The following is a 6000-nucleotide window of genomic DNA, read 5'->3' on the forward strand; positions in this document are numbered from 1 at the left end:
ATCTCTCAAAACAAAACTGTCCTCTTGTTATAATAAAATTGCCAAATTTGCCACTAGCCACAAATCATCAACTCATCACTGTGCATCTCTCCACAAACTAAACTGGCTAGAGCTTCCCAACTATCTCTCCTATACTCAGCTTACTTATGCACACAAACTCATTTTTCATCCCTCCCTCTGTCTCTCCCTCTGCTCTACCTTTAAAATGCACCAGCCACAAAGACTCCTAAGAATTAGCAACCAAAACCTAATAGAATTGTACAAATCCCTGCGCTCCCCAGGACAAAACCTCCTGTCCTTTGCCCTAGCACACCTACGGAACTCCCTCCCTCCCTCCATCCATACTTTCACCAATCTCCCTTCCTTTAAAAAAATCTCTTCACTCACATCTAACATCCACGTGGGAATGCTTCTGCTCCCACCCCTCATAGCCTATTCTCCACTTCCTACAGGCAATTATATCATATATTTCCAGATAGCAAATACTAAGCCAACTGTGAATAACCTCTTATAATTCTCAAATCCTACTATTCCATTTCAAGAAACTGCAAATATACTAAAGCAATGTTTTGTTTTTCTACAAAAATCTAACCTAAACATTTTATTGTACCTGCTTAAATCTTTGTTTTCTACAAAATGTAACCTAAAAATTGTATTGTAACTGTTTAATCTTTGTTTTGTCTTGAACCTACAAATGATTGAAATTGTAAACTGCTGTAATCTTTTTGTAACCTTTGTTTTGGAGTTTTTCTCCCCAGGACTCCATTGAAAATGGGTTCTTACTGGCCCAATGGACTATCCTGGTTAACCAACTGCAAATAAATAAATAAATAATAAATATGTTTGTATTACTGCATTCGTTAGTAGAACAAATAAGAATACGCTCAATGGGCATCCCTGTTTCACACATTTTGAATTTTTAATTTCATATCTAATTAAACATTTTCCACAACCTTCATTGAAAACATCTCATAACACTTCTTTAATAATTTTATTATTTTGCTCCCAACCCCCTTCTAATCTCCTCCTATATTACTTTATGACTAACTGAGTCAAATCCTTTTGCATTTCACTTATAATTCTTTAAAGTAAATTATTTGTTCTAATTCATATTTTTTCTTTCCAAATTTTTCCTTTTATTTCTGCATCCCCCTTTCACTTTTTTTCTTCTTATACATTGTTCTACATTTTTTCGCTGTCCATGTCATGTTTGCATTTTTCTACACCATTCCATCCATCTTAACCTACTTTGTTTTTACCCCCCTTTTCTAAAGAAGGAGAAACATTTTCCTTCTTTCCCTTTAAAAATATGTCTGTCTATAAACAGTGTCTTATTTGTTCATTATTTTTCATCATGCACATACAGTTTATTTTCTGTTGTTCTTACTCTTTTAGTTCTTTCATCTGTATCTCAAATCTGCCTAACAAAGTTCATATTGCTATATGATATGAAATATCTATTCTTTCTACTCTACCTGCCACTTTCTTCATGTCACTCGAAAGAGTGACATAATCTATCTCTATTCTTAAAATTTCCCTTTTGATCTTCCCCTCTCTACTTTTTCATACCTTGAGGTTTCCACATCAGATGACTTCTTCCATCACCTTTACATTTGGTGTTATTCGCGCTTAAAATTTCCCTTTTGATCTTCCCCTCTCTACTTTTTCATACCTTGAGGTTTCCACATCAGATGACTTCTTCCATCACCTTTACATTTGGTGTTATTCGCGCTTTTTAATTTCTAAACTTATTGCCTCACAGCAAGAGGTTCTCCCATTCAATTCTCGGCTGGAGTGCAGGGAGTGTCTTCTGTGTGGAGTCTGCATGTCCTCCCCGTGGTTGGGTGGGCGTTCGAAAGACATGCGTAAATGGGCGTGCCTTCGTTGAAGGTTGAATATCGAGCTGGCACCTCAGCATTCATGAAAATCGACTGTCAATCATTAGCAGACCGGAGTTCCGCTGTGGCGACCCCTTACTGGGAAAAGCTGAAAGACAACAACAACAGTTAAAATCCTCAATTATTGCCATGTTTGATATCTTTTAGTTCTTGAAATAGTTTTGTCTTCCTAATATGTTGTAATCACATATATTATTATTATTACCCTCACAAACTTTCCATTTTTTCTCTAGTCATATATCAACACCCTTCCTGGTATCACACGTGTTACATCTTCTCTTATTAAAACCCCTCATCCAGAACTTGTTTCATTACCTGCTGGTTATATAATCTTTTCTTCCATACAGCTTAATTTTTTATTGTTGTTTTTGCGTAACACATCTTGTGTCCAGTAAATATAATGAATCTGTCTTTTTCTTCTAGCATCAGACAATGACTGCTTCATATCTTATACTACATCTAAGTCATACCTTTCCATTTCCCCTATATGTATCTTTTTTCCTCCAATTCTTATTTTCTGTTTCTTTTTCTCACCCTCATTTTGATAGATTTAAACTCTATCTGCTCTTGCTCTTCATCTATTTCTAAGCCAGTTTCAACTTTTTCAGTTGCCTAATCATCATGCTTATGTTGTTTTTCTTCACCCTGAGTCATAGTTCTGTCACTTTCTTCCTCACTGATACAATCCATTTCTCTTTCTTCCAGAACATTGTTTTCTATATACATTCTTTCTTCTCTTTGACTTTCCTTTTTATGTATACTTTCTTTTTCCATTACTGACCTTTCAAATCAAAAATGGACTGTTATGGTTTCTATTTCATCAATAAACTTGTCTGCGACTGAAAAAAAGTTTATGTTTTTGAAAATAGTTTCAAAAGTTACTTCACAAAAGTTTTCTGACCCTAAAAGTATCAAAGCTGCTATGTCTCTTAATGTAAAATCTAATAACAACATAGTCCATAAGGCCATATTTCACAACAGTAGCACTGGTTTTGCTTCTTTTTCTTACCACCATTTTTTTTCCTGAAGCACCTGCTGTTCTGCTCTTGTCATATACCTGTCTTTAATTTGTATACTACTACTTGTTCCTTGAATTACATTTACACATTTGTTTTCTTTGCTTAATCTCTGAAATCCACAGCACCCAGGTGCAGGGAAAGATTCTTGGAATAAATTACGCTGTCAGCCAAACATACCATTTTGTTTTCAGTCTCTTTAATCTGCTTTTCTACTGCTTTACCAGCTTTATTATCTGACTGCTCCTGTAATACTCAATCCATCACAGCACTTCAACTTACCTTATCTCCTTCATCTGGTTCATCTCTGTTTACTGAATTCTTTAACACTTCTATAGTTGGACCGCTGTTCACTAGCTCCATAACTAGGACTTTATTTCTCTATGATTTTCTCTCTGAAAGTCGACCAGCATACTTGTTTATCTCTTGTTTTCATATTTCACTTCTAGCGTTCCTTGTCTTTATCTGTGTCTTTTTATCTCTCACTCGCATTCCTGCTAATTTTCCAGAATTAGCACTTTTTACAACTCTAATTCAGGTTTTCTGTACACTGTTGCTGTTTATGTATCGGCTATGTAGTTATATACTTAGTCCTCAAACTGAGTTAATATCTTTGTAACAAATGAAAAATATCTTTTTAACAAATGAAAATTAAAATAAATAAATAAAAGTACTTTTGGTCATATGCTATAGTGGGTGACACGGCAGCAACAGATTACATGTTTCAGAATTTAGTGAGGGCTTATGTATTACATGCCTCAAAGCATAGAAAAGAACTGTGTGTGCAGATAACTATGGGTTTTCTGGGAGCATATTCTGCACTCATATGTTTTTATAATATGTACACATTTACAACTCTCACAGATATTTGGGTTTATGTCATGCAGTAAAGGATCACCTGCTACACTCAGGTCACTGATTCTAACAGTCTTAATCAGAAAACAAATATTAAATCATTGAAGATCCTGCGGTCCCTAAAAAACTAAATTTGGTTTAACAAAGAAATTTATGGACTAACCATGTTTAAAATAAATGACCCCGTTATTAGAGTCCAGTATTTTTTTTTTTAATTTTATTTATTTATTTATTTATTTGTTTGTTGAGTTTTCTGGCAGTTTGTAAACTGTTTGATAAAAAGTACTAAGGAAAAAAAAACATTGCAGTTTCTCCTTAAAAAATACACTGTTAATACAAGCTAAATAAAAAAAATAAGTATTAAAGCTGAGCAATCATGAATTCTCTGCAGGGCCACACTCCATGAGACAATTGTGTAATTAGTTGGCAGTTTTCAATTTACTTGCTGAATCAGGCACTTTAAATTATTAGTACTCTACTGAATAATTTCTTAGATCCTTAGACTTTCTGTGTTTTTCATGATAAAAAGCAAAATGCCTGTCTCTGTCAATACAGAATATTTAAACAGAAAACTAGTTGTGGGAGGGCCCAAAGAATGGTGGAAATAGATTTTTTCCAACCAGTGGCTACCGTAAGGTTGAACTTTTAATCTTCAACAAAGAATGCCTATCCTTAACTCCCTCCTCTCCTCTATACTTTTGTTGGCCAATATTTCCTCAGGATCATAGGATGATAGGATTATAGGAGGTTACTAGGCTAATTGCCCTGGGGTCCTTACAAGCCTAGCCAAGAGTGTATCCCACAAGACAAACCTCAGTTAGCAGCTGTCACCCCTGTAAATGAGGGACACAGGTAGAACCCCTGGGACAAATTTGTGGTTTCCCATCCACTCATCAAGGTTGATCTTGAAGAGGGTCAGTGAGGTAGTCTATTTGACATGTATGGGAAGTCTACTCCAGAGACTGGGCAGCCTCTGGGAGACAAACCTGTCTCTCCAGCAGGTTTTGTTGATGTTGCATATTAGATTTAGGCCTGTTGAGTGAGTAATGTGTCAGGATTTAGACTGAAGGATATGGAGCATCTCTAATAGGGCAGGATCCAATATTGCCTTGTAAATGAGACACAGATCACCCCTGAGCAATCTGTATGATACCAAGTGGAGTGAGAATGATTTGAGCCTGTCTACATAGAACAGGTGTTGGAGGCCATGGATTCTCTTTGTGAGGTATTTCTGTGGCCTTTCCAGTTGGTGCAGTTGTTTGGAGAGGTACATGCCAAGTGCGGCATTATAGTCAGTTATTGATCTAATGTGAGATTAATACCCTCCTTTTTTCTGGAAACCTTTACTTATGAGATGAACCAAGTAAAAGGCTTTTCTGATCGCTGCCACTATGTGATGGTCAAATGTGAGATTGTTGTCAACCTGAGTACCCAGGTCTGTCACCACAGGTTGTGTGCTTAGAGCGGGTGACACTGGTGTTTTTGCAGAATAGTATGATAATACTTTTTTTTGTGTTTAACTTAAGGCCATGACTTTGGCACAAGTCATTTGTTGCTGTGAGACCCTCTTGCAGTATGTTAACATCATTTCAGGGAGTCAATGACAGCACCCAACTTACAGTCATTCAGAAACATGGTCAGCCACAGCCCTTTTGTCTTTGCCTGGATCTCTGAGAAGTAGATGCCAGTTATCCATTATGAATGTAAAATAAAATAAAACCAGAATAAGAGCATAAAAAATTCAACATCTGCTGTTATTTATTTATGAATTTATGTATGTATTTATTTATTTATTTAATTAATTTATTTATTTCAGCTATTTATGTGGAAAATATTATGCCCCCTAAAAATTTCATTTAGGGGATTGGAGTCCATTACAGGTTGGACCAAATGTGCCCTGACATAAATGGCCATGCCTTTTCAATCTGGTGTTGCATTTTATCAGATTTCTTTGGTGTATTATAGTGTAATAGTGTATAACTGGGCAATACTAACAAAAGAATTCTCTATAAGGCAGAACGTGTCATTTCCATGGTGCTTATTCATTTTGTGCAAATAGTGAAACAGAAAAATGTATTACTTCATTAGCCTGAAATAATGTTTGTCAACATCCCTTTCAAAGCACTTATTGAGAAACTGCAGCAACAATGTTTCTTCTTTGAAATGTCTAAACTGTACAGCATATCTAGTGCAAATTTCAAAACAAGCATTTTTTGTGAAGTTTACAGAAA

The 6000-nt window shown here is 35.6% G+C and overlaps 1 protein-coding gene across 1 annotated transcript in view; it reads left to right on the forward strand.

Annotated features, from left to right (window-relative positions):
- LOC122795068 overlaps positions 1–6000 on the forward strand; it is a 471006-nt gene that overhangs the window by 463727 nt on the left and 1279 nt on the right. The gene's annotated exons all lie outside the window — the stretch shown is intronic.

Source organism: Protopterus annectens, chromosome 2.part1 (genome assembly GCF_019279795.1).
Source record: "Protopterus annectens isolate FY-2018-M chromosome 2.part1, PAN1.0, whole genome shotgun sequence".
Classification (NCBI taxonomy): domain Eukaryota; kingdom Metazoa; phylum Chordata; order Ceratodontiformes; family Protopteridae; genus Protopterus; species Protopterus annectens.